The 24881-nt window shown below is 48.0% G+C and overlaps 1 long non-coding RNA gene across 4 annotated transcripts; it reads right to left on the minus strand.

Annotated features, from left to right (window-relative positions):
- Window positions 1–9727: 9727 nt before the first annotated feature.
- LOC140699451 (uncharacterized) lies at window positions 9728–23675 on the minus strand. 4 transcript variants are annotated; one of them, XR_012077635.1, is made up of 4 exons: window positions 18905–19165; window positions 16890–17007; window positions 11374–11616; window positions 9728–10919 (listed from the first exon to the last, which is right to left on the minus strand). It is a non-coding gene; the product is annotated as an uncharacterized lncRNA (long non-coding RNA). The 4 variants fall into 4 exon arrangements; XR_012077633.1 differs by lacking the exon at window positions 18905–19165 and adding an exon at window positions 23596–23675 and having other exon boundaries at window positions 9728–11616; XR_012077634.1 differs by having other exon boundaries at window positions 9728–11609.
- Between the last annotated feature and the right edge of the window lie 1206 nt (window positions 23676–24881).

Raw genomic sequence — 24881 nt, forward strand, 5'->3', positions numbered from 1 at the left:
CACCTTCACATCGCCACAATCTAGCATGGGGTCTGGGAAAGACCACTATGGGCTGGTTGAAGGAACAAATCAACAAAGACCTGGGAGTGATTCGAGGCTGCCAGACAAGATTCTGGAAGCTGCCCCCACCTGCAGTCAAGAATTGGTCTCAGCCCCACCCTGAGGCCCAGAATGCAGGCCTCTGCACCCTACGAGCATCGCCTGGCCTGGCCCAGGGCAGAGCAGACGAGGAAACGCAACCACCTTTCAGCCGCAGAGCGTGCAGGCCGCAGGTCAGCGCTGAGCCCCGCAGCCGCACGGAGTGGGGGAAGCCATTTGCAGCTGTTTATGCGATGTGTATCTGGTGGATAAATAAACTTCATTTTCCAGGGCTGCCAATCTCTAAACAGGCAGAAATACACATTCGCTCAGAAACTTAAAATAAAATAAACAGACGTGGCGATGTTGGAATCTTTCTAGTGTCAAGGCCCGGGGTCCCGAGCTACTCGCCTTTCAGCTGGTTAATAAACCTAGTTTATGAACCCCTCCCCGGGGCCTGTGTGTAAAAGTTCCGCTCGGAGGAAATGCTCCCTGTTAGGATGTGGGGGAGGGAGAGCGCAAGCAGCAGATCCTTCCAGGATGTCTTCCTGCACAGCCCAGGCGGGTGACTTCACAGGACCCAGGAGGTGCCCCCAGCATCAGCCTAACGCAGGGGAGGTCAGATGAGCCAGGTGAGCAGCCACCCAAGTCTTCTAAGCTGGGACCTCCTCCTTACTGTGACCCTCAGGCGCCGAGGACAGGCCTCTGCCTACCTCCCCTGCCTCCGCCCCCCAGTGGGACCGGCAGAAGGGGAAGGAAGGAAGGAGAAGATTCGGTTCTGGGCTTCGCCCCTGTCCAACCTCAGGCTGGAGGAAGGAGACTTCATCACTCCTCCTTGATCTGAGCATCACGAAGACAGTCCACCTATTCTCACGGCCAGTCCACAGAGCGGGTTCCCCCAGCAGCCCCCGGGGGCCCTACAGGCTGGCCATCTTTCATGCCCTCATTCAATCACTGGTGCACTGAGTTACTAAAGACCCACTTAGGACCTGGTGCTGCTCCTGGTGCCCACTACATGCTGGTGAGAAGACAGAAGCTGCCTGGAAGGGGCATACAGTCCTGGAGACACAGAGGCCAGGTTTCAGGAAATAGAAACCCAGAGCACTTTTGGGGGATCTGGCCAAGGTCACAGTGTCAGCACCTCCTGGCCTTCAGGTGAACCTCTTCCTTCTCCTCTTTTTTCTCCTTCTTCTCCTTCTTCCAGCGCAGCTCCAAACTGCACACTGACCACTACCTCTGGTGCACGAGGACGTGGAGACCGGCTCCAGCCCTGAGGACAACCTGCTGGTGGAGGACTGGTGGAAACAGCGCAGTCTCCGACCCCTTCTCCAGAGATCTCTGGGGGTCATTTTGCCTGAATTTTTCCCCTTAGACCCTAACCCCTACCCCTCCACACACACTCAGGCAGCAGAGGCCGCCCGCCAGGCCCCAGCTCCCAGGACGACGCCTGGGCCTGTGACAGCCCCCCTTTCATTCTACCTGGCTCTTTGCACACAGCCAGGAGCACCTCAGGAAACACACTGCTGCAGTGGGCACAGAGGGGGACACCCTTGGGACCGAGAAGGCCGCTTCCTCGGCCTCTGTGAGTGCCGGCAGCCACGGCCCTCAGCTAGGCCCACATGCAGGGAGATCCTCCCCCTTCCCACGGTCATGTCACCTCCCACGGTGGCACACGTCCAGTGACTGGTCATCAGAGGGGTGACCCACTCCCTTGGAGACTGAAAGACCCACATGCCAGGAGCCCGTCAGCCCCGTGACGGCTGGCCAGCGTAGTGCTGGGGTGGCGTGGGGCACCGAAGGCCTGGCTCCCAACCGACGAGAAACGGCTCTGAAGGGCCCCAGAGCTCCAGAGGCGCCCGAGGGCTTGGCTGAGGCTTCGGCTGACTGCGGCGCAGTTCGCCTTCACCAAGTCCTACCTCCCCCTCTCCTCCATGGCTGGGGGTCACAGGGACGCCCCCAACAAGCTTCCTGTGTGCCTCAGAGTCCGTGTCAAGGGGTCCGGCCCTAAGACATAGCGAGAGTTGAATTTTAGTCCAGCAGCGCCAACCGAAAGTTGTCACTCGCCAGCTACCTCTGCAAGGACGACGTCACTGGTCACTGCGGTCGCTGACCTTCAACACCCCCTGAAAGTTCAGGGCGGAGACCAGGAAGGAGGCACTCTGTGCTCCGGGAAAAACTGGCAGAACAGGCCTTCAGACACTTACAGATTTTTCAAGCGAAGATTTATGAGCCCAGTTTGCATCTCCTCACATCTGGGAAAGCACTAACGCCATTAACGGTGACATCTGCGCTCCGGGACCAGCAGCAGCCTTCTGCCCAACTGTGCGCTTGCCTGCGTGTGCCCCGCCTTCACCAAAACCATGAACACCCTGACCTTCCCCTTGTCTCTGCCGAGCAGATCCTCGGGGCTCTCTGAGAGGCTGTCTCCCGGGCTGTAGTCCTCGTTTTGCTCCAGATAAAGCTTAACTCACCACCCTCACGTTGTGCTTTTTTTTTCCTTCCCGGTTGACAGCAGCAAGGTTGTATCACAGACGTCACTGCAAGGCTCACCCCCAGGGCAGGAAGGCAGGTGAGATTCCTGGCCTGCGGTCCCCCCACCCCCCGTGAGGCTCCTGCTCCTCCCGCAGTGCCTCCCCCCCCCCCCCCGCCTTGATAATGCGGGTTTGTTTGACGTAAGAGTGGGTCAACTTTTCGTCCATTTAGCTCTGAGCTGGCCACCCTAGAACTGGCAGAGACATTCGGAGTGTTGCTAAGAAGGGGTAAATGAGGAGATCGGGATTAACAGACACACACTGCTGTGTATAAAACAGGTAAACAACAAGTATCTACTGTATAGCACAGGGGACTACATTCAATCTTTGCAATAACATATAATGGAAAAGAATCTGAAAAACATACATATGTATGTATATGTATATGTATAACCGAATTGCTTTGCTGTACACCTGAAACTAACATTATAAATCAACTACACTTCAATAAAAAAGAAAATTAAAAATACTGAAAATAAAATGGACCCCCAGGTGCGAGACAGCCAGGAACAGCACTGAGGTTCCGGATACCCCAGTCCTGCCCGACCTTCCCTCACGTCAAAGACAAAGAAAGACAACTTTCAGCACTTTGTGGCCACAGGCACGGAGTTTTGACTTAAAGAAGCATCTCGATGTTGCTGGCTGGTTGGCAGTGGGGGCGAGGAAGGTATGTAAATACCATGCAATCCATAATACAAACATAGCTTGCGAAGATGGCCAAGGGAAAGAAAGGCAAGAAAGGCTTCTGGATGCCAAAGTGAGGGCAGGGTTTGCCAGGTGACACTGGGACAGGAGCGTCACTGTCTGTGAAAGGCGGAGGGCAAGGCCTACGTGAAGAATGTGCCGCCCAGAGGCAGTTTTCATTGGAAATTGACATCCTAGCTGAACAGCGCACAGCATACGAAGTGGGGAAGACGCTCCCAGCCGTCAGAAATCTTGTTAGCGTGCCCGTCTTTGGGTGGTTCAGTGATCCATTATTGTATTACCAGAATGTACAGCCTTGAAAGACACAGACCAGAACCCTTAGTTGGGGACGTGCGTGAAGGTGGCTGAGAGCCAGCCATGGCTCGTAGGTCTAGGGGATTTGGTGCAGCACAAACGAATCTGCAGCAGTTAGGGAGAGAGACGGCGATCGGGAGTCACAGAGAAACCTCGCGTAAACATCACGCAAAATCCGTGTCTAGAACAGGGCCTGACACACAGCGGGCTCTCCTGAAATGACTGCACGTGAGCACAGAACCGCATCTCCCCACCTCTCACCTTCACCCTCCCACGGATCCTGCAGGATCCCTTATCTTTCCCCTTTGTCTCCAAGTCCCCGTGTCCCTGTGTTGAGGCTAGCTGTACCTGAAAAGCTGTGCTGTCTCTTTAAGCCCCTGGTAGGTCTCTCTGATTTTCTCTGGCATCAGGGTTGGGCATCGCTGGGAATCTGACCCACATCTGGGTGTGATAAAGAACCATCATCAAGCTGAAACATGCCCGGCACCAAACACACCTACTTAACTGGTGCTTTACTTAAGCTAACGTTTCACATTATTTGGGCCTCCCGAAGGCTTCCAGCTGAAAAGGCAAAGCTCGCTTACTGAAAGATTCCTTGAGGCCTGGCTGGGTCGCGTTATGCACCACACGTGCGCAAAAGCCTCCAGTGTGTGCCGCGGGCATGGGCCTAAGTGGCGATGCTTTTACTTACTAGCAATAACCAACTTCACGTGCAGGGCTTTCTGAACTTGTTTCCGGAACCCTATCCTGAACCACTGGATAGGAGAGGGTACCAGGTACTCTGTAAACACTTGCTGAGTGACTGAATGACGAGGAGGCAGTGAAGCACAGTGGTTAAGGGGGCTTGAGACACGGGCTTCAGACAGATCTAGGACCTGGGTCCGGGTCTCGGTTCTCTTGGTCGTTACTGGTGTGACCTTAAGTTCTCCACACTTGTGTCTCTGTAAGCTTAAGTGGTTAAATGAAAGTAAAATGATTAAACGGAATCGCATTTATAACGTGCATTATCCGGCAAGGAGTAAGTACTTGAAAAATGTTAGCTATTAAAGGTGCCCATATACCCTACTGCCCAACCAGGGACACTTTTCGGTAGCAAAAAGGGAGCTATAATAATTACCCCAGAACAGCAGGCATCAGCCAGGACTGTCCAGGCAACTGAGGGCATCTGGTCTTCCTGGTTATTCTTGTCTGATACAGGAGATCCTTAGAGATCCTCAGATCCAACCTGTTTATTTGACACGTGGAGCTAGTGAGCTAGTGAGCCCTGGGGAGGTTAAGAGTGGACCCTAAGTAACATCGCCCAGTAGCAGAACACGGGTTCAGGGTCATATGGGTTCAGACCCCAGGTTAAGGGTCACACTGTGGGTGCTGAGTTCCTTACCCTGAAGAACATGAGCACAGAGAGGCGCTGTGAGATGCTGGGCTCCGTCACCGCGGTTCTGCAAGGTCCCATTTTTGCAAAGGATGACAGTGAACCCCAGAGAAGTTAAGAAACTTGCCCAAGGCCACACAGCAGTAAGTGCAGGTGTTGGGCTGCAGGCATCTTCCCAGACTCTCTTCCACGGACGTGTCAGTCATCACTCCATGGTCTGTAACAGCACGAGTGGTGGTTACCAGGCCGATGTCAGCTGTGATGCCAACAACTTTCAGTTTTCCTGTCTTCTCCTGGTGTGTTTCAGAGCTCCCCGATTCATCCTGATGATTGGTGTTCGATGCAGACACCCCGGTCTCAACTCACTGCTCCTCCACCTTGCTCCCGTACGTCTCTATCAACATATCTTCACACCTGTTCACATGTCTGTTTCTAAAGACCGCATTCTGTAGAGTGGGATGCTGGCCACAGTGGCGTTACGCGGCCTCTCACACAGAAGTTTGCCGAGTGTCATTTTCTCAGCATCAGTCACACTGCTGACAATCCAACAGGAACTAATCGTGATCCAGCTTCCTCAGTTTTCAAGGCAGAAGAGGCCCCACAGGTCCCCGCTGAAACGCCCTGCCTGCAGTGCAAAGTGACGGGTGGCGTTCCCTCTGAAACAGCTGAGCCTCGTTCACACCTGAGAGGCTCCTCACCCAGGCCTTTGTTCCTTGTGCACATTTCCATTTCTCTCTCTCTCTCTCTCTTTTTTTGTTTATTTGTTTTGAGAGGGGGAAGTAATTAGGTTTATTTAGTTAGTTATTTTAATGGAGGTATTGGGGGTTGAACCCCAGACTTCATGCATGCTAAGCATTGCTCTGACCACTGAGCTATCCCCTCCTCCACCTCCATTTCTCTCTTAAATCCTGGAGAATCACCATTTATCTCATACATGTGATGAAGCCAGCTTATCCTGGCTCCAGAAGCCAATTTTGTGCATCTGTTGCCAAGGCCACATCCAAGGAGTTCACAAGTATGGCTTGAACTTAGCCATGACTTAAACATGGAAGTATCTGCACCACAGAAATTGGCAAACACTATAAATCAGGACTTCTTTTTTTCCGTCTTGGAGAACCAGGGGTTAAACTTTGACAGCACCCACTGCATATGCAGCACCAAACCCTGCCTGACTGCACCTGTCACATGCTCTTTATGCACCCAGTCCTCCAAGTTTCTACCAAGTCTCCCAGTTCTCTCAATTCCTCTGTCCTCCCCTGGCAACTATGGACAAAGCATCACTGTTACAAAAGATACACGTGTCCTATCTCGTGGTAACCTGTAATGAAAAAGAGTATGAAAACCAATGTATGTATGTACATGACGGAAACATGATGCTGTACACCAGAAACTGACACACTGTAAACTGACTACACTTCAATTAAAGAGAAAAAATACAAATATTATCTAAAACAGAATCTTTTACAACCAAGTTACCCCCCAGATGAGTCCATTTCCGTGCTGCTTGTAAAACCTGTGCTTACAGAATTTTTTTCAGATCTGTGCTTGACGCATGCCTTTACGTGCTAAAAAATTATCCAGTTTCCCTCCCCTTCCCTCTCCCAAGTCCCACACAAAGTGTGATCATCACATTTTTTAATCTCCAGCACGCCCTGGGTCTTGTCAGGGGTCCACATATGGACTGAGTTTCCTTTAAACAGGCTAAAGTTTCCCAGCTCTCAAATCTGTCTTTAAGGATCTGAAGAAGGCGAAAGGCACACACCACTTCCAAGGGAGGCTGCCAAGAACAGACCCGGCAGAGCCCCCCACCAGCTGAAAACGTCTCCATTGGCAGAACGCTGATTTACAGAATTAAGTTATGGCCTGACTGCTTGGACGGGTGGTCCCAGAATGTGGCAAGCCTCCGCAGCTGAAATTTGAGCTGCTGTTTTGCAGCAAACGTTGTGATCTTTAAGCAAGCTTGTTCGAATCTTGAACCCCTCATCTCAGCACTGCCTTCCATTTTGGTCAGTTTCCATGGGTGACAATACATCAAGGCTGGGCTTCAACTGCCTTTCTCCGTGAACGATTCTTTATGGCAGTTTTAAAAACTTTTAAGTTTACCTTGAAGAGAGGTCCTATATCAGGCGACTGCCCTCTCTCCCGGTTCCGTCTGTTAGGAATGACGGGTTTGGGGCCCTGCATATGTTTCCGTGAGACGACGCAAGTCTCTTAAAGCAATGAACCAATCACTCCTTATAAACTTAGCTGTAACTCAATTATTTTGGAAACAAAAAGAAGAGACTGGAAAAGCTTGCTAAGAATCGTAAGTCACTGCATTGGAAGAGCTGGTTTAAGACGATTAATTATGCAGCAATAATGTTCTTAATCATCTCTAAAGGAAACTATTTGTTCATGGCACTAGAAGGAATCAAACAAGGACCTCGCCTTAGCTCCGTGTTCTAAACTCCATGCAGGGTCATTTCAGGCCGGTTTTTCCCTGAGTCTTATGGAGGAAGTGCCTGATGGGACTATTGGAGGTGGGAGCCACATTTTGGCCACCTGGTATCATCGAGTAGGAAGAATTCAAGCACATTCTTTCCATCATTGGCTTCCTTCGGTGGAGAAGAAAGCCCCAACACCTACCCGACTGCCCCAGTGAGGATGCACAGACAGAGAGATTATGCTTTCAGGGATTCACGTGTGGGTACTAAATTTGGGACCCAAAGTGCACACACTCCTTCAGATCACAAGCGTTATTGTAATTCTTCACCATCATCTGGTTTCAACACTTCACTACTACATAGATGGCTTGCATTTATTGACTGCTTGCTGCATACCAGGTGCGACTCTAAGTACTATGTGCACTTATGTCCCTGTTTTTATTTTTTCAATTATGGTAAAATGTACATAACATGAAATTTACACCAGACATTTTTAAGTATATCGTTCATTGGTGTTAAGTTCATTCACACTGCTGAGCAAGCATCACCTAACTTCAGAAATTATTCGTTAGCCCTGGGCAAGAGATTTGAGTGGATATTTTTCTAAAGAGTATGTATAAATAGCCAATAAGTACACGAAAAGATGTTCAACACTATTAGTCATTAGGGAAATGCAAATGAGAACCACAGTGAGATTGCTAAAGGGTACAGAGTTTCTTTGGGATGATGAAAATGTTCTAAAACAGGGCGTGGTGATGGCTGCACAACTGTGCAGGTACTAAAACCCACTGAACTGTACGCTTGCAGTGGGTGAGTTGTTTCAGGTGAATCATATCTCAAAAAAGTTGCTACCGAAAAAAAAGAAATTATTGATTATCTCAAAGTACACTACTCTTTAAATCCTGTGAGGTAGGTTATCATTACCCGCATTTACCGATGGGGGAACTAGGCAGAGTGGTGCAGTACCTAGTCCAGTGTCCCACAGTTCCGAAGTGGCTTCGCTAGACGCAAACACGGGCACTGTGAGTCTGAGGCCCACACGCAACCCCACACCTCTGGGTAGACTGTAGCCCTGGACTTGCTCAAAGCCACCCAGACCGTTTGTGGCAGAGCTAGACCACCAACGTCACCATCTCTTTCTGTCCCACCGCTCTGCCTCCATCAATGACACCTTGAATTCTGAGATGCCTGAACATGGGGGGGAACAGAGGTTGTGAATTAGTGTTCTGATTTAGCGTTGTGCCCCCCTAAAAAAAAAGCAGCAGATTTTATGTCTCTAAACCAGGGCTCAGCAAACTTTTTCTGCGAAAGGCCAGATAAGAATAATTTAGGCTTTGTGCATCTGATGGTCTCTGCTGCCACTGGTCAACCCAGCTGTCGTAGCCAAAGGAGCTGCAGTCGATCCAGCCGTGAATGGGTGTGGCTGTGCTCCAATAAAGCTGGATTTACGGACACTGAAATCTGAATTTCACATAATTGTTTTATTGTGGTAAAATATGAATAACGTAAATCGACCATTTTCACCATTTTGAAGTGCACGGTCCAGTGGCATAAGTACATTCACTTTGTTGTGCAACCAGCACCCCCATCCATCTGCAGAACGTTTTCATCTTCCCAGACAGAAACTCCATACAAATTAAACGATAGCTCGCCATCCTCCATCCCCCAGCCCCTGGCACCCATCCTGCTGCTCTGTCTCTGTGAGTCTGACGATCTCAGTACCCCATGTAAGTGGAATTGTACAGCATTCATCCTTTGTGTCTGGCTTATTTCACTTAGCATAACGCGACTTTCATACAATTTTTGCATGTCACAAAATATCATTCTTCTTTTGACTTTTTCAACGATTTAAAAACTTAAAAACCTTCCTTACCTCACCAGCTGTACAAAAGCTAGATTTGACCCGTGGGCCAGAGTTTGCCAACCCCTGCTCTAAAGAAGGTTTTCACAAATGCAAGTCTGAATGGCTGCCCTTTACCAATCCTGAAACTAAGGCACAGAGAGACCTAGCGACCTGCCCACAGTAACACAGCTACAAAGCGGCCTGACTCAGATCGGAGGCTGGGAATCTATACCCCCACCCCACCATTTGGTATGGGAACAAAGAGGGAAACTTCAGATCCCTGAGTTTTTCCCCTAAATGTGGGTCCATGCTGAGTGACTTAGGGGAAGTTACATTGTTGCGGGTGAACCCACAGAGGAGGTCTCCACCAGCTGCCCATCCTGCGGACGGACTGGCAACGCATCAGACACTCTGCCTGAGCAGAAATGTCAAGTACGCACTCGTCCTTCTGACTGTCGTTCAAGTCAAACACACCACGCCAGACGGTGAATAGTCAGCTTTATTCACTCAAAAGCCCTCCTTTCATTGGAACATGCATTACTTTTAAACACAGTGACTTGCCAGATGCTTAGAAGACACATTTTAAAGAATAACAAATACGCCTCTGTTCCTTTCTGGTGGCAGAGAGGATCTTGGGTTTACTGCACTGGGCTCCCTGCAAACCCAGCTTTCTCCTGACTTTCTCCCCCCATCAGTCAGATTTCCCACGTGGGCTTTTCCTCAGGCCACCCCTGTTGGTGGGACCGTGAGCAGAGGAACCAGAGAAGGGCCTGACGGGTGGAGGTCGGCCTTACCCAGGCCTGCACAGCGATGCAGAGCGCGCTGATTGTTCGAGTGGGGCTGGGGACAGTTCGAAGGCCTGCGCTTCTAGGTCAGTGCCAGCGACAGGGGCAAACGGAGCTCGTGTGCAGGAAAAAAAATCACTCGGGTTCATTTTCAACAGCTGCCTTTCAAAAGCTGGAAACAGAGGACACAGGGCAGGGGCAGAGGCATGACTCTCTCTTGCTGCGTCTTCCAAATGGTCCCACAACTTCCCTTCCACAACCTCCCGCCCCAGGAATGGAGATGGCAAATCTCTCAATGGAGGGTGCTTGTGTCCAGGGTCTTGGATCGGCCTCTGTAGTTCTGTCGTAACCTTCCCTCCGTGATATTATAAAGTGGATCCTTGGAGTAAAGTGTCCTCAGGGCCTCCACTCAAGCAGAACACAAGCTTTCCATTTTCATCTAACTATTGCATCACTTTTGATTGACAGTCCTGGCTGGTCCTGTGGACACTGATAAGCCAGTGCTGTTGTGAGCTCCTGCCTGGTGTTTGAGTCTCAAGAAAGATTAGAAATAAATAGAAATTTGGATCTCTTTGTTGTAATAGATAACCAAGAATCCTGATTTACAACAAATCTCATCTTTGGGACAAGAATGAATGGCTGGGAAAACCCTGTTTCTTCCAAACTGGATGAACTACGTGACCAACGAAGCCAACTTTGGGGAAAGGAATGTGTCGACATCATTATCACCGTAATGAAGAGAAGGCGAAGCAGCAGCAGCAGCTGCTCATCTGAAAGCTGTAAGATGAACGTGGTCACGTGATCCTGGAAGGCATTCGTTCTGCAGAAATGCTTGTGCAAGCCAAGCACGGCGTTGGCCGCTCGATGGGCTCCAAAGATGAGATTAGCCTGCAGAAGGGTTGCAATTCAGGAGGGGAGATCATACCCGTACATGGATAACCTTAACACAAAGCCAAGTGTACCAAAGAGCAGGCAGGTCAAGTGCTTTGGGGGCCCCAGAGGAGGGGGAGATGGCCTCAAGCCTGAGTCAAGACAGTTTAAAGCCTATACGTGTGAGGTCTTCAAAGCCCTTGGCTGGCGGCCTCTGGGCTCTGACCACCCCTGGTGTCTGGACCTGGGATGTTGCTTTGTCCCTCTTGACCGAGGTTCCTCACACCTCCCTGTCAGCCCAGGCCCCAGCTCACGCCCTTGGCCCAGGGCTCTAAGCTGACTTCCCAAGTTTTCCAATTACAGTGTCACCCTGCCCTGCCTCAGTGTCCCAAGGGATGGAGTCCAGATCAGGAGCCACATCCCCGGGGGGCCCAAACCTGCACCTCCCGTCTGCAAGAATGTCGACAGGCACCTCTCGCCCCATCCCCAAAAGGGCTGCTCCTCCAAGACTCTTGTTGGCGCCTGCTGGCAGCTCCACCAGCCTGGCACAGAGCCCTGGTCCACGAAGAACAGGCCTCATCTCTGATCGCTCCATCCACAGGTCCTGGTGGGCTGCAGGTGCCCCAGAAGAGACAAATGGATCATGGCAGGTCATCAACAACCCGGCACTGGGAGAGATGAAAGCAAACCGCGGTGGAACCAGATGATCTGAAAACTCAACAGAAAAAGCCGGGCTGGAGGGTCAAATTCGCAAGGTCAAGTGCTTGAGCTTTTCCATTCCCATTGTAACCAAATAGAAACTTCTGAACATTATATTATATACTTCCCTGATGTTTTTAAGGAGAATTTTGACAAATATGGTGGCAGAAAAAAATAAGTCAAAATTCTGTATAAAGAAGATCATAATCAAAATTAAGTATCAAATCAGGAAAGAGATTTATAAAATATACAATAGGGGGCTACTATCCTCACGACCTAAGCAGCTATTCCAAAACAAGAAGAAACACATGCCCATTTTTTTTAATGGCAAAAAACATGAAGATGCAGTTCTTGTAGAAGTAGAAATGACAGACACATATTAAAAAAATCAACTTCCTTAGTAATCAAAGAATGTGAAAACATTAAAGCAAACTTCAGACACATTTTCTTACTGATCAGAAAAGGTTTAAGAAACCAGCAGGATGCCTTTTCAGCAAGTTGTAGGTAAATAAAACAGCCATATACTTCTGGTGGGACAGAAATTTGGTCAGTCCTCCTAGATGGCAGTTTTTGATGTCAAACATCTTTTAAATATATCTTTAGCTTTTGTCCCAGCAACTTTATGTGGAAAGAAGTATGGGTGTGCACAAAATTTATTTATAAAGCACACTCACTCCCTTACGGATTATAATACTGAAAGGCAAGAAACCATCTAAATGGCTAAGAGTGAATTAACTGAAAATAAAGAGCCAAATCATAAAACAGTACATAATCGTTAAGCTTTAGGAAAAATTTAATGACATAAAAAGATGTTCACAGTAAATTAAGTGAAGAAAAGCATATTGCAAAAGTGTCGTATTGTGACATTTTTGTAAAAAAATCACAGCTGGTATGTACATGGGAAATCATCTGGAAATACGTGCTTCCAGGAAGTTGTTTTCGAATACGCGGAATTGTCTGAGTTTTTCCCTTTTTCTCTATTTATGTTATCTGGTTTTTCTGCAATGATCATGAATTTTTATAAAGAAAAAAGATTATTTTAATAATAAAAACATATGTAGGCAAGACTGGAAAAAACTATTTGCAGCCAAGAAGAAACAGGTTGAAGATGGCAAAGGTAGAAAGAGCACCATACAAACACATATGAAATGGGAAATTATATAACAGACATTTCACCAAAGATTAATGTAGTCCTCGTTAACAAAGATACAGCAAACGGTCAGCATCGTTAGTAATGAAAGAACTGCAAAATTAACAAACTAAAGGGAATAATTCTCCCATTTCCAACTAACTAAAGCATTCGAGTTTTTAAAAAACACATCCACTTTTAATTGAAAAGTGTTACACATGAGCCTGGTAAAAAACGTTTAATCAACATGAAAGGTTCAGTGACACACCTCCAACCCCACTACTGAGAAATCGTAGTGTTAATATTTGAGCGTCATTCCGAATTTCTCTAAGGCTAAACAGAAGGATGAGTAGAAATAAGTTTATAGCATTTTTGTTATACAGATATCTAAGTGTGTTGTGCGTTATATAATTATACGTTTATATTACTATAAATGTTAGCATGAATTTCACACATAAATATATAAATATCTATATGTAGCATGCAGTTCTTTTTTCCCTCTTCAGTCTCCTGAGTGCCCAGAATAGTGTCTGGCACACAGAAGGCACTGTATGTTTGTTGAATGCATAAGCTGAATTGTGTCATATCATTATGCCATCTTAAAAGAATTTAAATTAATTTTAAAAAGCTGAAGAAATCTCAATAAATGCTTGTAGTTCGTTGAATTTCCAAAAGAAATATTAGCTCTTATAGATTCCTTCAAAGTTTAAAAAAAGTGATTAAAGTCATGAAGTGATAAGAGCCATTAAGTTTTTTTCTCCAAAATTTTTGTTTCAATTTTGACTTTTAATTCTTAAAAATAATAGGAAACTTGGACTTGTTTACTGCCACCTCCTAGTTTGTGTTAATTATATTACATTGCCAAGTTCTTCATTGTAATCTATCTTTTTGTTTGGCGGGGCTCTTTCCCAGAAGAGCACATAGGTGCTAGAATTCCTAAATTCTTTCTCACCTCGGTGTCTGCCTGCTGCTCTTTTGCTTAAATGACAACTCACAGCAGTTTAATATTTCTGGATTTTGCTTTCTTTCCTTCAGAACATTCTAGACATTGCTCCATTGTCTTCTCTTAGTGCGTCTGGGACACCCTTTTTCCCCTTGTAGGCTTCTTCTGCTTGAATGTCTGAGAAGTCTTTGTTTATCCTCCAAGTTCAATATCTTAACCAGGATACGGTTTAATGTCAGCACTTACATATCATTTTTCCCCCCGTGGCCTTGTGATCTAAAGGTTTGCACTTTATTTCTGATGATTTATCTCTCTGAGTGTTTTTTTCCCCTATTTCATGTGTTGGGTCCCTAATTCAGAGACATCAATTATCATTATATTGGATCATCTTTGTCTTCTCTTGCTTTATCTCCTCTAACCTACGTTAAACTTTGCCCCTTTCCTGTTTATTTACCATGAATAATTTCAGTAATTCTTCCTTGTCAATAATTTGATTTTTCAGTGGTACCTTTATTATTCCTTACAACTCATGTATTAAGTCATCAAAATTATTTTTTTAAACTTGGTATGTTTCTTTTGCACTGAAATCTTTTTAAATCTCCTATTATTTCACGTCATCTTACTTTTGAGGTCTTGTTTTACTGGATTTATAGTCTTAAGTTCTTCTATTATCCAAAATGTTCATAGGTAGTTCCTCGAATATGTTTTCATTCAGGACAGGCCCTTGATCTTTTTTTTTTCCCCCAGCTGTGTTCCCTTTCTTTCATCTGTTGTTGTTTGCTATAATGTGTTTGCATGGTGGGCTGTACCACGTCTCATATTGTTCAGGTTTAATGAGTGCAGCTCTGCACGTATCTGTTTACTCTAAAGAGCAGGGGAATTTTCCTTCACCCCCATTTCACATTATCTGGGCCTTGTTGTCTTACAGGCTATAGCATAGTGGTGGATTTTACTAAACTCTCTACTCTTCCATAGTCCAGGGACACAGAGATGGGGAAGGGGCCGGTCATGGTGTAGGAACATGGCCAGTAGTCTTCTCTTGGAAGTCCGGGCTCTGCTCTCTCTTTGGGGGATGCCCTGAGTATCATAAATCAAGGTTCACTCCACCCAGCCAAGGCTGTATCACACTTCTGTGGTTTTTGGCTTCCTGCACAATTGCAATCCTTGGCAACTTACTCTCTCCTGAGGTTTCAAGGTGACATTTAGGGCCTTCCAAACTCAAGGGATCTTTTCACAGGGTTACCTATTCTTGCCTTTTCTGCTAGAGGCCCTGTTTCTCTCTAAATTGAAGAATATTAGTAGAAATGCTGAATTTTATCCAGCCTCTTTCTTTTCTTAGAGAAAGAGTTTGGGACTCAGGAGCTGCACTATATCAGAATTTTCTGGTTCTTTTCAAGGTCATGGCTTTTCTAGACACAAAAGGTAATTCCTTATTTGGTTACTATTTGTGCTTATTTGCTGCTGTTTTGCTTTTTAAATTTCTGTTTGTTTACTAATTTATTTCATTAGCAATAAACAAATTGGAATTTGTTTATTTCATTAGGAAGTGGGAAAGATATACATACCCTTATAGCTTCTTTAGCCAGAAATCCCACCCTACCTTCTTAAGCAAAATGCTATATATGCTAAATATAATCATCTTTCTTGTGATTAGTCACCTCACTGAGATCAAAATCAGTGGAATGTCCCTTAGATGTAGCTGCAACGCCAGGTGTTGAGGGGAGGTAGAGGAGTGAGGATCCTCTGACAGGACCTAGTCCCTGATGCTGGCAGTTGCTCCTTTTCCTCTGTCTCACACAGGTGAGACCAGCCTGTAAAGCCATGCGCCCCTGATACATCGCCTGTATTGAAGGGTGATCAGTGCTGCTGGTCTTACTAAGCCAAGCAGCAAGCAGATAAGTCCTACCCTACTGAGACTCTGTGAGGGAGGCTCTACCAGTTAGGGCTTCTTGGTTGTGAAGAACAGATAACAATTCTGGTGACTTAAGCAGAAAAAGAATTCACATGGAATTATGGGGTACCCCTTATATTCAAAGAAAGACTGAGTATCTAGACCCAGAAAAGAGGGCCAAGGAAGCCCCAGGAACCTGAGAAGGAGGTCACAGAGGACAATCCCTTCTTGGCATTGCTGCTGAAATAAACAAGACCAACCACCTTCAGTCCCAGTGTCACTCTACTTGAGACTCAGAGTCACAGAGCGAGGGTCTGCTTGGTCCACCTCCTGACTATGCAAGAGAAGAGCATCTTGGGGAGACAGTTCTCCAAAGCATCACCAAGTTTCTGCTAACAAAGGAAGCGGGCCTAGATGCAGGGCAGGCAGGATCCTCGGCTGTTTATAGACTTAGCACCAGAAGACAAGGGTCTCCTGCTGGAATACAGCCAGGCCATTTTCCCTTGGAAAAAACATGTGCCTTTTAACAAAATGACAAACAGACACACATACACACACAATAAAAATTGCACCTGTAGTACATTATGTGATGGGTCAACCTTCCTCAGAAAATTCTAAGCTTTAATAATAATATAGTCTGGGGGATGGTATAGCTCAGTGGTAGAGCACGTGCTTAGCATGCATGAGGTCGTGGGTTCAATCCCCAGTACCTCCATTTAAAAAAAGATAAATAAATAAGACCTAATTACCTCCCCCCTAAATAAATAAAAAATTAATAATTAATACTAATAATAATATAGTCTGAATAATGCATTCTGCAGCCTAGGTTAAAGCAGGAGGTAACTCTGAAGATAGAGGTAAGTTAAAAACCCACTAACCCTGCCTTTGTAAGGCTAAATGTAAAACCACCACTTAGCGTTAGAGTAGCTTACCCATGTAAAGATAAGGCGACAGTCCTGTAGAGGAAAGAATCAGGCAGAGGCCAAGCAGGTGATCGACTGGCCTTGCTACTCAAAGTGTGGTCTGCAGACCAGCGGCATCTGTATCATCTGGGAGCTTATTAAAAATGCAGAATCCCAGGCCCCAGCCCAGACCAAATGAGTCAGAATCTGCATTTTAACAAGACCCGTAGGTGATCTGTGCAAACATGGAAGTCTGAGAAGCACAGATTCAGACTCTTAAAGCAAACTGCCTGGGTTAACATGTAGCTGATGTGGAAAAACTCCGGAAAACAAGCTTAGCTAACAAGTACAGATCAGAAAGACAAGATTAGAAAACCAGTGTTTTGCTATCCCATATGATACAAGGGAGCTTGACAGCACTCACTGATGGCTGCTAAGACGGATGAAAGATGGACGGAGCTGTATCATGAAGTGACCAGGCTGACATCATCTGAACCCAGAGAACAATCTTCACATCATTAAAACCTGAATCACCAGACAGCCTGTGCAGTAGAGAGAAGGAGTGGTATACATGAGAGACTTTACAGAACATTAAACCTGAGTGGAATCCCACCTCTGGTTCTAACTCCCAGTTTAAAGGGAATATAAGAGACAAAGAAATATGTTAAACGATACCACTAAGATATAAACGGCAAAGTCCAGACTACTTTGCAAATAAATGGCATGGGGAGGGGAGGTGGGAAGTAGGCAACAGCTCTAGATTAGAAGACAAAAAAAATCAACCAAATGCAATGTTTGGTGGTCGCACTCTGATTCAAACATACTAACTGCAAAAGGACATTTTGGGGGCAATCAGGAAAATCTGAACCTGGACCAAATTTTATATGACATAAAAGAATAATTTGGTGGGAGGTTTTACAGCATTGCTGTCATCCAAAAAAGGAAAAGTTCTTGTCTGTTAAGTAAACTAGCTAATGTATTTACAAGTGAAATGACATGCTACCCAGGAATGAAATACTCCAGAAAACCACAACAAATATGGGGAAGAAAGATGAAACAAGATGTCAGAATGTTGATAAATGTTGAAGTGGGTGATAGACACATAGAGGTTCATTATTTAATTCTCTATATTTTTGCATAAGTTTGAAATTTTCTGAAATAAAAGTTAAAAAAAAACAAACAAACAAGTAAACCTCTCTGGGCTCGTAGCTCAGCTCCAACACTCCCTGGCTGTGTGAGCAAGGGAAAGTTACTGAACCTCTCTGGGCCTCAATGTCCCCATTTATAAAGTAAGAATAACAGTGCCTGCCTCATGGGCTTGTTGTGAGGATTCAGGAAGCAATACATGTAAAGCACATTCAAAAATATCTGGCACATAGTATGCACTCAATAAACGTCCACCATCGACTCAGTGTTTACGTACTAGGTCCAATTCTGTACTGCAACACAGCAAGATGCGGTGTCTCTGAAAGCCCTGAGCCAATAAAATCTTTTAAAGACAAAGGTCTGACCTTACGGGGACATTAGCAAATACAGCAACTGTGAGCTTCTCCTGATTCCTCTTGAAAACAGAGGTAGTAGCTTGAATCCCATCCACTATCAACAAGAAGGGAAGAAGCACCGTCTCCACGTGCTGATTCCCAGCAGTTGTAAAACTTTTGTGGTCCTTAGTCCACGCTCCGAAATTAGGTGCCTCGCAGAATCTACAGAGCGCTTCTAGAAGTTCACCTTGTGCTGACTGTTTTTCTCCATTGAGTTTTCACAGATGCTATGTCTCAGGTTTTAAAGTCAAAACGATCCTTTTTGGAAAACAGCCACCACCACAAAACCCCAGACGTGTGGCTCTAACTAAAAAGGGCCCCAGAATCAGCTGATGGGCTTGGTGAACTGAAGACTGCTTACAGGTGCGTTCCTGGGGCTTCCAGTGGCTAAACCGTGGCATTAAAAGATTGCATCCCTTAAAGGGACCTCAGTTTTTGTATCTGTAAAACGGGCATGAAAACATCTCCCTTGCATGATTCTTTGAGGATGAGCCAGGTTGACACACCTGAAAAGCACTTGCTCCAGGAAAGATTCTTGGTGACAGCTAGTTTCTTCTCAGAGGTGATTTCTCCCACTCCTCAGCCTATCCCAACCCTACTCTCTTGCTCTCCGAAGAAACCCCTCATTTCATTCCCCATCTGGTGCCTCCTTTTCTATTTCCACCAACAAAGAAGGCATGTATGGGACCAGCATCTCACCCCAGCCACTCTGCTGGCTATCTCCCTGAACCCGCACACACTCCCGACTGCCTGGCAGACCCTGGCCCTGGGACCTCTGCCCTGAATTTGAAGCCTAGGAGCTTTGAAAGATGCTTCATAGTGGCTCTTTCCACCACTGGCCACCAGCCCCCCTCCTCCACACTTCAAAATTTCCAGTTGAGGCTGAGTCACATCTCACCCTACAAGGTGTGTCTGAGATTCACGATACCAAATGGGGACACACGTTTGATTCCTTTTCCAAGAACGTTCCTCTTCCCCTTGAAAGAAAGGGAAAGAACAAAATATATGATTTCTGGCCCTCCATCCCATATTCTAAAGGAAACTACTGCCCCATAAATTATGAGAAAACATTAAGGTCCAAGGCCTAGTGGCTGCCAGTGGTACCAAGGGTGGGGTGACAGGCCTCAGGGCCCCAGCACTGCTCAGCACTGTCCCACCTTCTTTCAGGGTTGGGGTGTGCATTCTCTTCTGTTCTCAGAATATTCCAGATGCCTTAGGGCACTCACAGTCTCAGCCATGTGTCCGCCCTCCAGTAAACGCTGGCCCACCTGGGTCCGCCTGGTGCCAGATAGGGCAGGATCTGGCCTGGGAGGACCCAGGAAGGGGAGTCAGTCCTCCTGCAGTGTGGCTGCAGCCCATGTGGCAGTAATTTGACACCTAATGTCACACTAACAGTTGACAGATGACTGAGAGCAGAGACCAAGGCAGGGTAAGAGGGGCCCAAACTCCCACCGACCCAGTACACCCCCTTGAGCTCTGAACTTGATCCCCAGCAGCCTGGCTGTGCCCGTGGGGCAAGAGCTTGGCTTCAGGCTCAGACCAGCCGAGTGAACAGATCACAAGGGCACCTTCTGCAATGGGTCACTGATCATCAGCACAGCAAGGCTCCGGCCCCACCTCTCATCAGCCAGGCTGGTCTCTGCTGCCAGGATGCCTTCTCCTAATGTCATCAAGGAACATGGCTTTCATACCAAAGGAAAGGTGGAGATACCCAGTTAGGAATTCTCTAGAAGGTCCCCTGACGGCCTAGCCAGCACACACACACACACACACAGACTAAGCCGGGAATTAAGCATGGAGGGCCTTGCTGCCCTTGGGGTGGTTGGAGGACCAGCCACCCTACCTTACCTGGGAGCTTGTTAGAAACGCAGGCTCCCACACTCCACCCAGATGTGCGGAATCAGACTCCACATCTTGACGAGGTTGGTTTGTAAGCGCACTGAAGTTCAAGAAGCACTAGTTTATGACGCCTGTTGGGTTTCAGCCAACCCACCCAAGGTTACAATCAGCTCCTGGTGTGATATCATTTGAGAAGTTGGCTCTATCCTCAAAGCCACTTGGGAACAGGATGTGCGGAGGGAGTGGGGAGGAAGTACAGTCTCTGGTTTGAATCTTGTTAAATATGGACCCCAAACTGGTCTGCAGAGCCCAGCTTTCCTTGGTGTCTGGGGCTGACAAGGAGGTGAGAACGCTGTGGTTCACAGTCAGGTAGCCACAGGTGGTGATGCTTCACTCCAGAGATGACAGGTGCATGGTTTCCATCTCAAACCCACGCAGGGAAACTGGGAAATTCACCCAGCAGACAAGCCAGTCACATTTTTGTATTGCTATTTCCAATGCACTAAATTATAGTATTAATAGTTATTGCTATTATTATTATTCACAACTACCGAATATTATTCAGTTACTGAAAACTGACCATGAGCCAGAAACTTTGTGTAATTAATTTGTGGAACTGCCCCAGGAACTCTTGTCCGTGAACCACGATCCCCACAGATAGTTCACGCTGGAGTCCCGTGATTGGAACCCTGAGGAGGGTTCCGATGAGCACTGAAAAGCTCTACGTGGCAGGGGGAGGAAAAAACAACCTGGCACCCAAAGCTGGACAATTAACCATGGAGCAACTCGTACGAGGGATGAACAGATTAGAAGCTCAGGTGTGAAAGGCAGGAGGGGCCGGGGGCCCAGCCTCACTCATTTCCTCTGCACAGAGAGGGGAGCAGAGCCCAGCAAGGAACGGTCTCCCCCAACTCTGGGTGCTGGCGACTTCGCCTCCGGGCTGGGCAGAGAGCTGCTTCCCGGTTCCATCCCCAGTGCCGTCCCCGCACTGGCCGGTTTTGTGTGGGTTCACTGGGCACATGGTAAAACAGGATCTCCACTCACTTCTGACCTCCAGTTTGTCTCCTCGGGGACTTCTCAGTGTCCCTGAGGGAAGCCACCGTGCAGTGGGCTCGGTGAGACAGAAGTGAGTTTTAACCAGACCCAGGTGACCTGCTCCAAAGGCATCTGCACGGAATGTGATGTCCCAGAAAAGTGAAACGGATTCCCATCATCTTTTTAAAATGCCTCTAGACTGCATAATCAGAATGTGGTGATCCACACAAAGGAATATTACTCAGTCACAGAAAGGGGTGAAGTACTGACACCCGCTACCAGGGTGCACCTTGGAAACACTACACTAAGTGAAACAAATTATATGCCCCCTTCCACATGACATGCCCAGAGCAGGTAAATCCACAGAGGTGGAAAGCAGTCCCACGGTCGCCAGGGCTGGAGGAGGGGAGCGGGGACTGACTGCTCGTGGGGACTGGGGTTTCCTTCCAAGATGATGAAAATATTTTGGAACTTACATAGCACAACACTGTGAATGTACTGAATGCTGTTGAAATGTACATTTTAAATTGATGATTTTTATGTTATGTGAATTTTATCAATTAAAAAAAGAAAATGGAAGGGAAAAAAAGGCCCCAGAGACCATATATTGAAATTGAAGAGGGTGTTTGTCTTTGAATGGGAAGTTCTTCCTGACTTTGGCTCTTAAGAGCCTCTCAAGACCCTCCCTTGTAAGTCATGACCTGACGGATGCCCCTGAGGCAGGAAGGGTGGAGGAAAGACCAAGGGCTTGGCTTCTGGGGGTGACCTTGAGCAAGACACTTCATGTCCCCAAGCCTCCATTCTCCCCTCTATACAACGGGGTAATAGAGTTGGGTCCATCTCCTTCACAGGTGATCATGAGGAGCAAATGGAACAGGGGTTGTGAAAGCCATCCAAATACTGTGTGTAATTACGAAAGCAGGTCTGCTGTAAGGCAAAGAACTAGCAGCAACCCCTTTAATGACTGTAGATGAAAACCTAGACAAAGTGGATCATAGCACTTAGGGGACCCCAAGAAGCCATTTGGGCCATTCCCCAGCCTCTTGGAAAGAATGGCCACGCTAGGCTATGGGGCTCTGGCGCATTCACTTATTTAAAAAGCATTTGGGGCACCAATTCTGGGCCACATCCTCTTGAAGGTGCTGCAGAAACAGAACAAAATGGACAGAAATCTCTTCTCTCATGAAAGTTACTTTCTGACCCCAGGGATAAGCAGTTGATTGGCAGGTGCAAACACGTGGCTTCACTCCGCACTTGCCCACTCATGCCTTCGCTGACACTCATGCTAATTAGAGAAGACAGGGCCCTGCCAGAGGCAGCACTGGGTGTTTATGTGGAGCTACACAATCCACCTGCCCACCTTGCTGAAATGCCACTCTTTTGAGACCACCATCGTCCCTTCAGGCTATGTCACCTAAAATGCAGAGGTTCCTTGAAACTAGGAGCTGTAGCCATGGTATGAACTAGTTTATCAATCGATTAACCCAGGAAAATGGAAAGGTGGTGGCAGGTAAGAAGCAGGTGCACATAAGTGCTCAGAAGGCAAGGAACCCAGAACAGGAGATCTGGGCCAGAGTATACTGTCCACCACTGGCCAACTGGGCTTAAGGAGACAGAACACCTGCTGGGTCCCTTGGAAAGCCAGGATGCTCAGCCTGATGAGAAAGGGGCAGACAGAAAGCCACAGGGCATCTTCCCTGAGACCTGCAGCTGCAGGATCAGGACAAGGAAGAGCCCTGATAAGGCCACCGTGACATGAGAGGGAGAAGATACTAAGACACTGACTCCAGTAGCTGCATCCGCCCAAATGAGCTCAAATCAACCAGATAACTAGTTCAGTAAACAAGTCCTTGGGCCAAGCACCCAGCCATCCGTCATCCACCCAGCAGGGTTCTGAGGGCGCTGGGATCCAGGACAGATACGTTCTGACGAGTGGCGGGGAGGGAAAGCAGATGAGGCAAGGACTAATGTGGAGACAAGGGGTGCAGGGTGCTAGGCTGGGAGCTCCAGTCAGAGAGGAGCTAGTGTGAGGGGAAGTGAGTGGGAAGCAGTACACACCTGCTCTATAGGCTGGAAGGTTGTAAACAATAAGAGTGGAGGGGAAGAGGGAGAAGATGGAGGGAGAGAAAGGCAGGGGGTAGGGAGGCCAGAAGGAGGGAAGGAAGAGAAGGCAAGGAAAATGGGACAGAGGAGATAGGCCGCCTACGGACCCAGGAGCAGCCTGTGCCAGCCCAGTGCCATCCTGTTGAGTCCTCGGCTTCCCCCACCCGCCCGCCCCACAGCCCATCAATGCCTCTTCTGTGATTCAGGTACAAGCCCCAGCCCCCTCCTCTGCTGCCACTGGGGAGCTCAGAGGCCTCGCATCATCTGCTACCCCACGCGCCGGGGCGTAGGGCAAGGAGGCAGCCTCTCGCGCTGGCACCAGGGGCTGCAAACAACCAACTGATCACTGCCCCTTTGTGTGGGAACAATGGGGCTCCCAAGAGCCCCACGAGCCAGAGGGAGGAAGTCTCAGGACAATGACCGCCCTTCCCCCATTTCCTAGTCTGCATGGAAATGTGGGGATGGGAGACATCCCAGTGTGCGCAGTCCCGGTGGCTCGGTGACCCCGGCGGGCCCAGGTCCTCACCGCACGTCGTCACCACCGCCGAAACCCGCCCGCCAGTCCACCGCCTGACCCCACACCTGCCCCGTTTCCCGGCCCCGCCGGCGTACCTGCTCAGCAGTCCCCTCGTCTCCACGCCCCCCGCTGCCGTCCTGGCTGAGCCTGCGTCCCCCGTCTGGACTGGGCCACGACCTCCCGGCCGCGCGCCGTGGGCCCTCTCACCGCCCCCCTCCTCCGTCTTCCTCCGCCAGCCGCCGGCGTGGGCTCCCTGACAGTGCGCACGCGCGGGGGCGCCGCGGGCCGCCCCACCGCCTGGGGCTTGCAGACGGGACCGTATCCACCCGCAGTGCTGCAGGCTCAAGTCCAAGGTCAAGGCATCGGCAGGTTTGGTCTCTCCTTGGCTGCAGATGCCACCTTCTCTGTGTCCTCTGAGCTCATCCTTGGTGTCCCTTCCTCTTCCTATAGGGACACCAGACATAGGGCCCTACCCTTATGTCCTCATCTAACCGTAATTACCTTTTTAAAGGCCCTAATTTTTATATACAGTCACACTGAGGGTAAGGGCTCCAACATTCACATTTTAGGGAGACACAGTTCAGTCGTAACGGCATCTCTGTATCACCAGTGTCTCCTGTCACCTCCCAAAGCTTCTGAGGGTAGCTGACGGCATTCCTCACACCACAGCCCTCATGGGGCACCTCAGTCTTACCTCCTGTCTTTCTCAGAACTCATCACTGTTGGACACTACAGTACATACTTACCTGTTTGTTGTCTAACTCTCTTTACTGAAATGCTACCTCATTGGAGGCAGAGAATTTGGATCATTCAGCACAAAATTCCCAGTCCCTGGAACAGGGCCTGGCACTTAACAGGTGCTCAATACATATCTGTGGAAGGAAGGACTCCCCTTACTTCTTACACTGCATTGTGCTCTCTGCACCACCCCCCTTTAAAACTCTGAGCTCCACTCATGCTGTTTTTTGGGTCTAGAACACACTTCCAACCCCTCCTTTGTCTGAACAAGCGTAATTTATTCTCCAGCCTTCAGCTCTAGGGATTGTCTGCTCTGCGGCTCCTGTGTGGGCTCGGGACCTTGGTACAGGATATTGACTTTGCTGTGCTGAAATTTTCTGCTTACACATGACTGTTTCATCCAACTGGACTGGAAACTTCTCATGGGTAGGGCTGTGTCTTTCCCATCTTGTTACACCCAGTACGTAGCACAGAATCTGGCTCTCCAAAGCAGTATGAATCTTTTTTGATGTGCACTAAATCTAGATGTCTTGCCTCATTTGCTCCAAAACCTTTATCCACTCATCTGTTTCTCCAACGTGTTACTCAGCACCTACGTAGAGTGTCTTCACCTGGGGTCCATGAATTCAGGAACTTAGATAGA

The sequence above is a fragment of the Vicugna pacos genome, chromosome 11 (genome assembly GCF_048564905.1).
Source record: "Vicugna pacos chromosome 11, VicPac4, whole genome shotgun sequence".
Classification (NCBI taxonomy): Eukaryota; Metazoa; Chordata; class Mammalia; order Artiodactyla; family Camelidae; genus Vicugna; species Vicugna pacos.